General features: G+C 50.4%; 2 protein-coding genes across 2 annotated transcripts in view; one reads left to right on the forward strand and one right to left on the reverse strand.

Moving 5' to 3' along the window:
• Positions 1-14,899, forward strand: part of LOC139673814 (zinc finger protein 850-like) — a 701,437-nt gene that overhangs the window by 239,974 nt on the left and 446,564 nt on the right. The window lies entirely within an intron of this gene.
• The window catches only part of LOC139673885 (zinc finger protein ZFP2-like), an 89,168-nt gene that overhangs the window by 59,731 nt on the left and 14,538 nt on the right, over positions 1-14,899 (reverse strand). The window lies entirely within an intron of this gene.

Consider the following 14,899-nt stretch of genomic DNA (forward strand, 5'->3'; position numbering starts at 1 on the left):
TCGGCAGGAAGGGTCTTGGGAATGCTGCTTTAGAGTGGCTGGATGTGACCCCAAGTGTGCCCATGTGGGCAAGAAGGCCAAAGACATCCTGGCCAGTGTCAGGAATAATGTGACCAGCAGGACCAGGGCAGGACTGTCCCTCTGTACTGGGCACTGGAGAGGCCCCACCTTCAGTGCTATGTCCAGTTCTGGGCCCCTCACTGCAAAAAGGACATTGAGGGGCTGAAGCATGTCCAGAAAAGGGAATGCAGCTGGGGAAGGGTCTGGAAAACATGTTGGTTGAGAAACTGGTGTTCTTGAGTGTGGAGAAGAGGAGGCTCAGGGAGGACCTTGTTGCTCTCTACAAAGACCCAAAAGGAGGTCTTAGTGAGCAGGGGTCTCCCTCTCTTCTGCCAAACCTATTGGGACAGAAAGAGAGGAAAGAGACTTGAATTGCATAGGTCAAGATTCAGATTAGATATTAAATAATACTTTTATTCACTGAAAGGGTGCTTAGGCAATGAAATAAGTAGCCCAGGTAGATGGTGGTATCGCCAAGTGCTCAGGTGGTGCTTGGATGTGGCACCTTCGAATACGATTTAGGGGTGATTATGGGGTGCTGGTTGACAGTTGGACTAGAAGATCTTGAAGGTTTCTCCCAACCATGAAGATCCTGTGATTCTCTGACCTGTCATCACTGCCTCCATGTTTCTGCTCCAAAAAAATCCTGGGGATGTTTTCTCAGTTGTGTCCCTCAGTGGGACTCATTAGCACTACAAGCAATTTTAAAGTTTGAATCTGACTTTTGTTTCTCAAGAGGTTCCTGTAACTTTCCTCATGGTCTGATGTTCAGGGACTCAGCACCAAACCCCCCAGAGGGCCATTAAATGCCCTGGGCTGTTGCTGTGCTGCTGAGCTGGGCCGGGCTCCTGGCACACAGGGAGCTCCTGGCAAGCGGGCAGCGCTGCAGAGAGACAGCTCTGCCCAGGAGCAGCTCCTGTGCACAGCCCAGCAGGGCTCAGGGCACTGCCAGGGCAGCTCAGGGACACCAGCAGGGCACAGACAGAGCTTAAAGGGGCTCAGCATTGGGAGGATGACTGAGAGCTCTTGGAGGAGAAATCTTTGCAGTGCTGGACACGGTGAGTCTGTGGGTGCAGGGCAATGCAGGGGCAGCTCCTGGAGGCATCTCCTAAAGCTGGCCCAGCCCCAGCTGATGGGATGTGTGAGGAGGGGGCTGTTGGGGGACACGTTGGAATAGCTGTGGAGCTGGGTGTGCAGCCAGGGGTGCCCAGGGCTGGTGTGCAGAGCAGCGTCCTGCAGCCCAGGGTGCTGTGCTGGGGCAGGGACTCTGCTGCCTGGCAGGGTCAGCTCTCAGCCAGCCTGAGGAGCTGCTCACAGGGCTGGGGGAGAAGGAACAAACCATGATAGGTGATGGCAGGTTCCTTCCACTCTCAGGGTGCTGAAGTTGGCTGGCTGCTCACAGCTCCAAATCACAACAGGACATTCAAGAATGGAGTTTTAAAGAAGCACAGAAAGTTTTGTGACACATGACTGGAATTGATACTGCTCTTTATGTCTTCTGCTCTGGCTTGCCCAGGTAGGCAATGGGACACAGAAATTAATTTCTCGGTCCAGCCGCAGGCACAAAAATTCTCCATCTTCTACAATTAGAACTGAATAAAACAGGCAATCTGAGAAATCACCACACTGTGCCGTACAGGCACCATCAGTGTCCCTTTTCCACTCTCCTCAGGGTTGCTCTGACATTGCCATCAGAACCTGCACAGATATTTTTCTCTTTAATCAGCTCTGAGGCACCACAAATGGAAGTGCAGGGCAGATGGGAAACAGAGCAGTCAGCACTATCTGTCTGTGCTGACTATGAACTAAAACACTGAGAGCTAAGCAATATTTCCTATCCCATCCTAAAAATGTTCACATTTTCATTAACCAAAAATTAGAATATTTACACTTAAAATTAGCATGTGACAGATATGACTGTAGAAAAAAATTAAGGGAAACAAGTAGAACAATACTCTGACAAAATCACTATTAAGTTCAGCTAAGCTTGTCTTCTGCAGTCCAGAATCTTCTGCAATAAGAGCAGATAGTTTAATTCTGTTACACCTGCCATCCCTTGGGCTTTCTGGAACTTTCATGAGCCAGTCTCCATGTGCCCACTGCAGCAGGGCTGAACTAACTCTTTTTGAGCAGCATAGTCAGCCCAGAGAGAGAAAATGAATCCAAAATTAGTGAAGTAGACGGGAAATTCTATGAGCTATGGGCTGATTTTTCCGTTAGAAGTCTGTCCTAAATAGTCTCTATCTTTTCCTTCTTGAACAGTGCTCCATGCCCAGGGGAAGCTCATGTCGAACAGCAGCTCCATCAGCCAGTTCCTCCTCCTGCCATTGGCAGACACGCGGCAGCTGCAGCTCCTGCACTTGTGGCTCTTCCTGGGCATCTCCCTGGCTGCCCTCCTGGGCAACGGCCTCATCATCAGCGCCGTAGCCTGCGACCACCACCTGCACACCCCCATGCACTTCTTCCTGCTCAACCTGTCCCTCACAGACCTGGGCTGCATCTGCACCACTGTCCCCAAAGCCATGCACAACTCCCTCTGGGACACCACAACCATCTCCTACACGGGATGTGCTGCACAGCTCTTTTTCTTTGTCTTCTTCATTTCAGCAGAGTTTTCTCTCCTCACCATCATGTGCTACGACCGCTACGTTGCCATCTGCAAACCCCTGCACTACGGGACCCTCCTGGGCAGCAGAGCTTGTGCCCACATGGCAGCAGCTGCCTGGGCCAGTGGCTTTCTCAATGCTCTGCTGCACACAGCCAATACATTTTCCCTGCCCCTGTGCCAGGGCAATGCCCTGGGCCAGTTCTTCTGTGAAATTCCACAAATCCTCAAGCTCTCCTGCTCACACTCCTACCTCAGGAAGTTTGGGCTCATTGTGGTTAGTGCATGTTTATTGTTTGGTTGTTTCATTTTCATAGTTTTCTCCCATGTGCAGATCTTCAGGGCTGTACTGAGGATCCCCTCTGAGCAGGGACGGCACAAAGCCTTTTCCACGTGCCTCCCTCACCTGGCCGTGGTCTCCCTGTTTATCAGCACTGCTGTGTTTGCCCACCTGAAGCCTCCCTCCATCTCCTCCCCATTCCTGGATCTGGCCCTGTCAGTTCTGTACTCAGTGGTGACTCCAGCAATAAATCCCATCATTTACAGCCTGAGGAACCAGGAGCTCAAGGATGATGTGAGGAAAATGATGACCAGATGCTCTCCAGATGCATGACACTAACTTTTGTTTTCTGCATAGTATTCAGAATGGAACTCATTTCAAGTCCATCCTGCCTTCTCAGCATTTTGATGGGGGGCATTGGTTCATCTTGTCAAGAGTTTGTGCACAATTAATCTTTTTAATTAATCTCTATTCAAATCCAGTGTCTACCTTTTGTATTTGACCCAGAGACTGTCTAAATGAGAATAAAGGACTGTGGAGTCACTTGTTTGATCCTTCTTAGGCATTCACAAAAGACAGCTCACTGCAGGACAGTGCATGTTTACAGAGAGGAGGGGTCTGTTCAGAGCTGCCTTTTCCACTTCCACACTCTCCTTCTGAGCCCCTGTGTTGGTCCAAGGCCTTGGTCCTCTGCCAGCTTGGTCACATCCTGCTGTGTGTCCATCCTGGGCTCACAGCCAGGGACAGGCCATGGGCACTGCTGGGACACAGCTGGGCTGCACAACAGCAGCTCCATCAGGAAAGGGGTTCTCCTGACGGCAGGGCAGGAAGGCTTTGGGCTTCCTCCAGAGTTGTTCTTAAGAACATGCCAAAGGAAGAGACATTCAAGAGGCTCCTTGTGCTGCTTTGTCCTCCCTGGGATTCAGTGTGATTAGATGATTGTCCCAGTTTGGTCCTCAAGGGACTTAGTTCTGCTTCAGGTTTTGCTTGCTGGTGACCAGTGTCCATGCAGACAGGAAATGGTTTATGATGATCCATCCTGGGTTTCCATGGCTTGTGACAGGGCTGATGGCAGGTGAATGTTTTTCCAAACAGACTTGGGAGCTGCCAGGAGAACTCAGGGGACCTGCAAGGACAATTTGTGCAGGGAGTCAGCAGGAAAGTTTTGGCACTGATCATGAGCCTGTTCAGCTTGGTGTGATCCAGAGATAAAATTTTAAAGTCTTGGTGTGAACTGGAAAACGGCTCTTCAACCACTGGGACTACAGTGAGTTCAGGAGAGGCATTCTTTCAAATGATAATTTTCTCTTCATGGATCATAGGCTGGATCCAGTGGAGCCTCCAGACCCATCTCCCAGCACTGGAACAGGGCAGGGCCCCTCTGAGCACCCTCCATGGCCACACAAGAGCTTGTGTAGCAGGGGGTCAGTGGCAGGAACCACCATCAGCTGGCTCTGCCTCCCAGCCTGACCAGCACAGCCCAGCAGAGCCCCCCCATGGCCCCGGGCACCACAGCCCCTGTGCCCTGCAGAGCAGCACCTCCAGCTCGGGGGCTGTGGGGAGCACAGGGAGGGGCTGCAGGAATGGCTGGTCAGGCCAGCCCAGAGGTGTTCCCCTGGGGAAAGGCTCTGTGGGGAGATGGGATGTGCCAGGAGAAGAGCAGGACAGCCTGTGGGTGCCCATGAGGGTGGAAAGAGAAACACTTTGCTGTGGGTCCCAGCTTTGGGAAGGCCGTCCTGTTGTTATATGTTTGGAACTTTCCTCCATTTTTTTCTCTCTACCAACACGAAGGTTTTGGAGGCTGCAGCCCTGCCCCCCAGCGCCCACCCTTGGGGCTGGCTAACAATAGAATGGTTAATTGATGGGCATTCCAATTTGATTCCTGGGGGAGATGGAGTAGGGTGGGGATGGAGAAAGGGGTTTTTTTCAGGTTTTTTTGTGACAGTTCTCTGCTGCTTTCAGCTGCAGTGTGGGTAAGAGCTCCATTCTTTGCTGGTCTTGCAGAGGCATTTAGGGCTCTCTTAGTTCAGCTTCCCCCATCAGCTCGGCATGTCCGGTGCAGTGCTGTGCAGAGACAGAGAGCAGTCTCTGCTACCTTAGATTGACTGCAGACTTTCAGCTGTGGAGGAGTTACAAAGAACCACCACCTTCCACCCTGGCTTTTCTTTCTCTGAGAGGGGGAGGAGGAGTCCCTGTCCCCTTTTGCAGCCCACATTTCCAGGTGAGTCATCAGAGCCCGCATCCCTCCCGCCCTTTTGTCTCCACCTTGACAGGAAAAAGCAGGGACTGACCCGAGGTGAGAGATTGCCACTGCTGTCCGTGAATAGAACTGCACCGAAGGGACAGACAGCTCCAATGGACAGACGGATTCAGTCATATATATATTTGTAGTTAAGAACTGTTATCCTATTTTATACATTTTCTGATTAAAACCTCTGAAGTTCAAAGATTGTGGTAATTTTTGGGAGAAGACCTCTTTTTCTGGTCCATATAAATGTCTTAGTTTTCCTCAAAACTCAGAGACCTTTCTCTGGAGCTGCCTGGGGAGCTGGTGGGTCAATTCTCTCACTCTCTCCTGGAGAGCAAGTTTGGCTCTGGGGGCTGTGAAGGGCCTGGGGTGGGGAATCACTTCAGCCTGTGGCGGAATGCACATTCTCACTGACCTCCAGTTCCTGATGTGGGACCAGCACCAGTAAGCATGTTCTGCTGAGTTTTTCTGGGGTGAAGACAGGGAGGGGGCAAGATTCAGTGAAGAGTTGAGATGTCCAGGCTGGGAAATGTCCTGGGGAAGGAAAGCTTAGGGAAAAGTTCCTCTGCCCTCCCTTCTGGCCTGTCCCTTTCCCTGCCCAGCAGCAAACCAGCCTGGCTGGGCAGCATTTCCCCTGTGCAGGCAGAAAGGGCTCTGCAGGCAGCAGCAGCTTTACCCTCCATCAGGCAGCATTCCTGCCCTTTCCCAGAGCACAGAGTACAGCTGGGCAGTGGGATGCAGCCAGAGGCACACACACCTCCATGGGTCACCCCTCTGAGCTGCCTGAACAGCTTCAGTGAGCACCCAACAGAGAAACAAATGCTCTCAGTCACAGGTGTCCAAGCAGGGGAGAGGGGACAGGAGGACATAAACTTTCCATGGAAAGAGGACTAGGACAATCAGACATTGTCAATGAAGTTTCCCCTAGTGGGTATGGGGAATTTTCCCAACCTTCAGATAAATGTCTTCCTCCCCCTGTCATGACCTCCCCTGTATTGGGTTTGGGAACAGCCTCAGCCTGGGGCTAATGTTGGCTCAGGGAATTTAGGTCACCTACAGTTATCATTTCTTTTTTCCCAGATACATTTTGTGCCTCTGACAAACTGGACCACTTTTTGTGTGATTTTGTTCACCCCAGTGCCTGAAATCTCCTATAGTGACACCATGACACTCATGCTCTTTGTTTTCATAAGCTACTTTTTAGATCAGCCTTCCCCTTCTTGTTCATACTGTTGATTAACTGAGGAGGAAAATGAGAGGTAGTCTTCCCTTTTTAGCTCTTGAACATTACTTGTTGGAATCTCAGTTTAAGTTGAACAGTATTATGATTACTGGACTTCTGAAACATTCCAGTAATTATTGTCTTGGATTCCAGATAGGGATGACTAAAGCCAGTAAGTGATCCTACAAACAGCGCTCCTAAGTGAGACCCTTTGGGCTCTCCTGGGCTGCAGCAGCTGCACCAGAAGCTCCCTCTCAGTGGACACCTCCCAGACCTCCCAAGATCTCAAGTTTGAGATACCCAAAGGTCCATCCCTGAATGCTGACGAAGGGGCCTGGGCTGATGCCCTCACTCTTAAAGGCTCAACCCACACATTTTGAGAAGTTCAAATGCATTAGACCTGAGAATGTCACTGAACCCCAGAGGAAGTTCTAATAGGCAATTTGGTACATCGGTACATCCTTATGCAGATATACAGCTCTGTGTCTCTGTGTGCACATGCGAAGTGATTCAAGCACCCTCTGGCAAGTCCTGTTGCCATTTCAGATCTATAGTTAAGTCACTGCAGTTTTAGAATATCACAGAATCAGACTGGCAGAATGGTTCAGGTTGGAAAGAACCACTGGAGGACACCTTTTCCAACCTCCCTGCTCAAGCAGGATCCTCTCCAGCTCATTACTCCACACCCTCTCTGGGCAATCTGTTCCAGGGCATGGAACTCCACAGAGTTGTCACTCCCTGGACTCAGCACTGCTGTGGCCACGTCTGGACTGGTGTGTCGGGGAGTGGGGCTCCCCGTTCTGCAGGAATGAGGAGAAACAGGAGGGGCTCTGCAGGACTGACAAGATGGGGTTTGGGGCCTGTGTGGAGAAGCTGAGGGAAATGGGCTGCTGTACCTTTGGAAGGGGGTGCTCAGGGCTCTTTCTGCAACTGTTTGAAGGAGTGTGTCAGAGATACTGGAACTTTTCTTGGTAGTGGGAGAAGGAGGAAATATCCACAAAGTGCCACTTGGGTAGTTGAAGATGTAGGTGAGGAACAAAAATCCCATAAAAAGCATAGTTGTGTAGTATAAAGTCACCCAGAGGGTGTCAGTATCATCCCATGGCTTTGTGTTGCAGGGAAGAGCCAGAGATGGAGCAGAGACATCAGTGAGGGCACAGAAATGCTGCTAGGAGGGCTGGTGGCAAAGCAGGATGGGTGTGTGCAGCCTGCAAGGCCAGAGGAGCAGCAGGGACAGGGCAGGACAGGCTGCAGGACAGATGGCCAAGGGCTCTGGCAGGGCTGGAAGGCACAGAGACACCCAGGCCTTTGTCCCCTATTCTCTGGCAGGTGCCTCTGCCACTGAGGCCACCAGAAGGAACTTTCCTTTGAGGTTCTGGACTTTGTTTCTCCCTCAGCCCTCCCTGAGGAGGCTGGGAGGGGTTGCACAGCTTTGACATTTGTTGTTCCTCCCCCTCCCATCCCACTGCCCCACAAACAGCCCTGAGCCACCTGTGAGGGACAGGACCTGCTGTCCCAGGGCCTGGGACTCAGGCCTTGGCCTTTGTACTTCCTCCAACCAACCCAGGGTTTTCTCAGCATTGCAGGTGCCTGCACAGAGCCTTTGTCTCCCTGCAATCAGGGCCTCCAAGGATCTGCTCTGAGTCCCTGGAGAGGCTTTGTCAGTGCCTGCCCTCAGTGGGGCCCATTGGTGCTTAAAGGGACTTGGAGTTTGGCTTCTGACTTCTTGAGCTGTATTTCAAATTTTGTCTCACTACTTGAGGATCATGGACTCATCTCCAAATACACAGTGGGGCTCATTAAAACACAGGAAAACAAATTATTTCTCTTTCTTTAATTGTTTTCAAGTCTTCAAGACTTTTACTAATTCGAGTTGTTTTGTAGATTTGCTAAGGAGGAAATTTCAAAGTGGACTTCACAAAAAATTTATTTTTTTAGTGAAAAGGAATGATTTACACAGAGACTTGGGATGGAAGAGGATCAGGGTACAAAGGATTTGGATACAAAAGGGAGCAAAAGAAATTAGTAGTACTTAATCACTGAACAACTGAAGAGTTATCAAGTGATTCAATAGCATTGATTAGCAATGCTAACAGTGAATTAATTATAAATTTTCAATAACATTCACACCACACTCAATTCACACACAGACAGGCAGAGATGTTTGGACACATCAATATCTGTGTGTGTAAAGGTGCCCATCCACAATTCTCCTGGATGTCAGTGAAACACTCCCATCCCATCCCTTTGTGTTTCCCAAGAGACAAGGGGGGCACCTGGAGGGGTGTGTTTGTTGAGGGGGGATCAGAATTGTCCTGGGCATCAGCGACGCTCTTTGGAGTGTTGCAAACTTGAGGGTTCCCGAGCTCCGAGAGGCTCCCAGAGGTGCCCACTGAGAGGGAGGTGCTGGGGAGCTCCAGGGGCCTCCCTCAGGACCTCTGTTTGTGGGGTCACAGGGTGACTGGCTTTAGTTCTCTGCTGAATTTCCATCCTCATGTCAGTAATTACTGGAGTTTCCAAAATGTTAGGGAATTGTTCCACTTGTGCTACATACAATTCATGTAGGGAAATGTTCCAAGGCTTTCAGAGAGTGGGTGATTGTCCTGTGATCCCCACCTGTTATGGGCAGGATTGTCCCCACCTTTATCATACAGGAGCACTTGGCACAAACAAGGGACACTTCACCACACACCTGGAACAGTCAAGGGACCTTTCCTGGCTCATCTGGTTTGGACAAGGCTTGTCAGGAGCACCTGAAAGACTTTTCAGTAGGGCCTGGGCAGATGAGCTTGATGGGCTTGATGAGACAAGAGATAACAGTTTTAAACTTACAGAGGGCAGATTTGAACTAGATATAAACAAGAATCTTTTACACTGAGGGTGGTTGTCCAGAGCAGTGGTCGGTGCCCCACCCTTGGAAACATTCAAGGGCAGCTTAGATGGGGCTCTGAGCAACCTGACCTGGTTGAAAATGTCCCTTTTCACTGCAGGGAGTTGGATTGGACGACCTATAAGGGCCCTTCTGACTCAAACTGTTTATGATTCTGTAGTTCCTTATTGTCCTACAGGAGCCAAGGCTGACAAGGCTTACAGAGGTTTCAGCATCCCCTTTGCTGGCCCAGGTGGCAGCTCTGCTAAAAAGCTGCTGCAAAGAACCTCCAGACCTAAAGGAGCTTTTGTGCTGAGCTCAGCTGTGACTGTCAGGGACTGGGAGGTTGATGTGACTTCCTGGTGCCCACTGAGGATCTTTTTCACTCCTCACTGGAACACAGAAAGCTGGTACCAAGTGCCCAAAATCCCAGGCAAGCAACAGGTTTGCTCCAGAGCCTGCTGGGGTGGGTGGCAATGAAAGAGCAACTGAGGTGTCCCCAAGGAGTAATCCCTGCTGTCCCCAGGGCCAAAGAGATGCAGGGCTGGGCTGTGCAGCCTGGCAGGACAGGGCTTGGCTGCCTGTGGGGTCTGTGCAACTGAGGGTTGTAGAGCATTGGAGGAGAATGTCCAGGGAAGTGACTGAGTCACCATGGAATCAGAGTAGTTAAGGTTGGAAATGACCTCTAAGATCATGGAACCCAAGTTATCATCACTGTCACCTTCACCACTAAACCATGTCCCCAGGTGCCATGTCCAGACATCTTTTGGACGTTTGCAGGGATGGTGACTCAGCCCCTTCCCTGGGCAGACTCTTTCAATGCTTGGCAGCTCTTTCAGGGAAGATCACCCCTTGTGGTCTTTAAATATCCATTGAGGCATTTGTCCCTCCTCTCTGACACTCTCATGTCTTCAATCCCTTCCACAAGCCTTGGCTCTGCACCACAATCCCTCTGATTTCCAGTGACAACAATTCCCTGTGGTGCTGCTTCACTTGGGCTACAATTCAGGTGAATGGTTCACCAGGGCTACAAGGGATAATGACTCCTCCTTTGTTTCCCACCCTTCTTGGCCCCTTCTGTTTCTGCCTGTTCCCACCTCTACCATGCAAGAGCTCCTGGTGCCATCAGGGAGTCCCTCCTGGCTTGACTGGAACAGTCCAGGGACACTTCCCTGTTCAGCTGGGTCAGTCAAGGCTTAGGAGGAGCTTCTGAGGTCAGGCCCCAGGATGGGGCTGGGCCTTGGAACAGGCTGCCCAGGGACCTGGCAGAGTCACCATCCCTGGAGGGGCTTACAAGGGGTGTGGATGTGACACCTGGGGACATGGTTTGTTGGTGGACTTGGCAGTGCTGGATTGTGGTTGGACTTGGTGACCTTGGAGGGCTTTTCCAAGCTCAGTGATTCTATGATGCAATGACTCATCAACTCGATGATTCTGATAATTCTTCTGCAATCACATTCTGATATGACAGAAATGGTATTGATATTTCCTTGAATGTATTGAATCATTTCAATTGATAAAAATATGTTATTTAAAACTCAAAATATCAAAGAATATTCTTTGGTTTTCAGGCTGAGCTGCACTGACTGACCATCAGTACCCAGTGCTGCTGAAGGCTCAGGTGTTTTTGAGGTCCTTGCCTGGCACTGGCAGCTGTCACAGAGGACCTGCAGGACATCAGGAGCCCTTTGGAGCTGCAGATGGAACCTGGGCAGGGGGTCCCAGGGAAACTACATAAGAGTATCAGGTATTTGTGTCCCTGTAACACAAGGAGGAGAACTAAAAAGAATATTAAAAGCTTAAAATTTTCTTCCCTCTGGATGGTTTTTGGATACCTTTCTGTCTAGGAAAGTGCCCAGTGCCCCAGTTAAACCCTTCCTGCCCAGCACTGCCCCTGCCCCACCTCACACAAGGAGCTCTGTGAGGTTTCTGAGGTGGAGCTCTCTCACCTGACACAGGGGAGCAGTGACCAGTGTCAGTGACACCCCTGGGGTTTGGATGATCAGCTTTGCACTCATCTCACACATCTGTTACAGTGGCTTCCTGTAAGAGTTCCTAAATCATCAAATCACTTTTCCTTTCCATCCCCTCCAGGGTACAGGATGTGTGACACTGGTTTAGGAGATGAAATAGGTGGGAATGGTCTCACCTGGAGCTCACAGGAGGTATCGACCTCACAGGCCCTTGTCTTGCTGAGCGAACCTGCTCGACATCTCCTGGGAAAGTAGCATGGAGGGCTCTGGACACTGAATGAGACTCCTGGAATGAAAGGGGGAAAACTTCCTGACCCAGGTAATAGGAGGCCTTTCCAGGGGGGATGTGTTACTGGATCTTTGGTCACCAAGGCAAGTGGTGACCAGTGGTGTCCTGGGCTGCCTCCAAAGCAGCCTGGGCAGCAGGGGAGGGGGATTCTGCCCCTCTGCCCTCTCAGGTGAGACCCCACCTGCAGTGCTGTTTCCAGCTGTGGGCTCCCAGCACAGGAAGGGCATGGAACTGTTGGAGTGAGTCCAGAGGAGGCACCAAGATGATCAGAGGGATGGAGCAGCTCTGCCATGAGGGAAGGCTGGGAGAGCTGGGATTGTTTGGCTGGGAGAAGGGAACCTTTGGGGTGGCCTAACTGTGGCCTATCAGTACTTTAAAAAACAAAAAGAAAGGTGGAAAGAGATTATTGACCAGGGCCTGGAGTAACAGGAAGAGGGGGAATGACTGAGGGAGATGGTTTAGATGAGGTATTAGGAAGAAACCTTTCCCTCTGAGGGTGCTAGCACAGGTTTCCCAGAGAAGCTGTGGATGCCCCATCCCTGGAGTGTTCAAGGCCAGGCTGGGCAGAGCTCTTGGGCAACCCAGTCTAGTGAAAGGTGCCCCTGTTCATGTCACGGAGGTTGGATCTAGATGATCTTTGAAGGTCCCTGAAACTCAAGACACACTATGATTCTGAGTTACTTCAGACAGCTGTGAAAGAGCCCAACATCTTGACCCAGTTGGGGAAAAGGTAATTTTCAAAAAATGGAAATTGAAGACAGTAATGCAAAGAGACCCATAAGCTCCAGCCCCATAGAAAATGATATTTCTTATGCTGTGGGTGCAGAAGGCAGTAAGTGTTGGGTTGTGCCTCAGAACACTCAAGCAGATCTAATCAATGCACCCAGGAGCAAAGGCAAACACTGAGCAGAGTGAGGGGCAGTGAGTGGGGGCCTGACATGCAGAAGGAGCAGATTGCTGGGGGAGGAACTGCCTTTCCTGTGCCATGACCAGGGCACATCCCACTGCAGGAAAAGCCCCAGGCCAGCCCAGCACATTGAAGGCCACAGGCACAACTCAGAGTGACTTGGTGGCACCTCTGCCAGGGAGAGCCTGAAACCCCAAATGCATCTTGGCAGCAGCAGGTCCTGCCAGTCCATGGCCAGGAGCCCTCCCTTGCCAGCCCAGCCTGGTGGGCAGCACTGCAGAGCTGCTGGTTAAGGGTGTTCTTTCTTGCTGGGCTCTGCAAAGCCACTTCTGCTACGGGAGCCTCATCGGGAAGAAATTGGGCCCCAGCAACTTGGAGACAAGATATTAATCAAAACCTGCTCATGCTGTTGCCAAACCCCTCTGAAATGATTGGGGTAATAAAACCCCCTAACACTGCATGTTTGGTGTTACAAAGGAAGGTATCACTTTATTCCCATTCTCTGTGTGTGTGTCCAACAGAAATCCTTTCACACAGACACCAATGCATCACTTTTTCACATATTTATAAATTTTTAGCAAAGAAATCAATGTTCATTGGTTCTAAATGACATAATTTTATTGAACTAATTTTGAATTAATATTGAATTAATTTTTATCTTCTATTAGTTATGGACTTCTCCCTCTCTATGCTAATTAGTCCATATTTTTAGTCTTTTTCTCCTGGCTGGGACTTTCCATCACATCTCCTAAGTCCTTGTTAGCCATCTTCTTTATCTACTGGTTTCTGCAAAATGTCCTTGTGGTCCATAAATTCTGCATTCCAGATGTCCAACATCAACAGTACATCTTTCTATCCCGGGCTTTGTTCATCAAAGCATATCAAGGTTCACTTAACAAAACTTAGAGAATTAGTACTTTTCCCAAGCTGTGTTCTCACAGTGGTAGGTTAAATTCTGCTGAGTGCTGGCTGAAAGAGATTTAAGGCCCAACACACAACTTGTCTTTAATTCAAGCAGTTCACTAAAAGGCTAATTAAAACCATTATGAAATTAGAAGAGTTATATAATTTCCTACAATCTAAGCAGAGACCAGACAGGGGCAGAGGGAAGGGGAGGCCAGGCATGGGGGATATGGCTGGAATGTGATGGTTGTGAGGTCACTTCCACTGCAGCAGCCTGGGTGGCCCTCAGGAGACATTCTGGCCAGGGAGCATTGTGAGGTCATCCAGCACATCAGGGAACCCACACAACAAAATTTGCCATCCTTGGGGAGCTGAAAGAGTGGGGCAGGTGGGAGAGCCCCCCAGGTTCTGATTCTGGGGGCAGCTCTGTCACACAGCCCCACCAACCCTGGCAGGCAGGAAGGCAGCCTGGGCTTGTGGCCACCCTGCTCTGCACTGGCCCTACAACTGGGAAAAAGTCTTTTCCTCATCTCCAGGCTGAGCATTCCCTGTTTCCCTCAACACCCCTTGTCTTTCATCCTCTTCACATGCCAGCTCCAGCCAAGCCTTCCTTTCCTCAAAAAACAAAGTCCAAATTTCTATTTTTATTCTCTGCCAGCTGTGCTTGCTGTCACCTCCTGGCAGTGGCTTCATGGCCCCTGTCACAGCCAGCCCTGGCCCTGCACTGACCCAGCTCTGCTGCCCCACAGATGCTGCATCAGGAAGGGAAGGTCCATGGGGGAGGGAAATGCACAGGGACTCATCCTGGAAGGGACCTCGGGCGGGTTCTGGGCCAAACCAAAGCACAGTGAGTGGAGAAGGGGACACAAGGGTGGGCTGTTTGTGTGCTCTGCCATGTCAGGAGAAGATGTAGAGCTCCAGAGACACCCAGACAATGTGGATCCCTCCAGGAGATGATCTCAGACAGGGGCTCCCAGGCCTCTGCCACTTGCTGGTTACTCTGGTTTGATGGTCACTGGTGGTTACACTCATCCACACCCACCAGTGTTCTGCGCACACACACCAGTCTCACCAGTGTCTGGGTCCTCAAAGAACGTAAGAATTAATGATTTGTGGCCTCCACTCCAGTGGCAGGCACCTGGATCTCCCTCCATACCCAGAGCATAGAGATCCCTTCTCCCAGAAAGTTCCTGGTAATGGAGGTATTAGGAAAATGGAACAGCCAGTGGAGTCAGTTGCAGGGCATGGCCAGGGAAAGGCACTGACCAGTCACCTCTTTAAACATGTTCAGCTTCTTTCATCCATTTTTCGCTCTCTTTTCTCAGGTCTGTTCCTCCATAAATCACTTTAGTCATTTCCTGGACATCCCATGGCAAGTCTTGTACAGTCCCTAAATGCACTTTCTGGCTGCCCATCCTGAGTCTCAGGACCTGAGTGAGAAAACCCCCAACCTCAGCTGCAAGGCCATCCTGGGGGGCTGTCACTGATCAGTTGGGGAGACTTTCATGCAGAGATGTTGGAAATCTCTATTAGTTCCTTTATA

Source organism: Pithys albifrons, chromosome 7 (assembly GCF_047495875.1).
Source record: "Pithys albifrons albifrons isolate INPA30051 chromosome 7, PitAlb_v1, whole genome shotgun sequence".
Classification (NCBI taxonomy): Eukaryota; Metazoa; Chordata; class Aves; order Passeriformes; family Thamnophilidae; genus Pithys; species Pithys albifrons.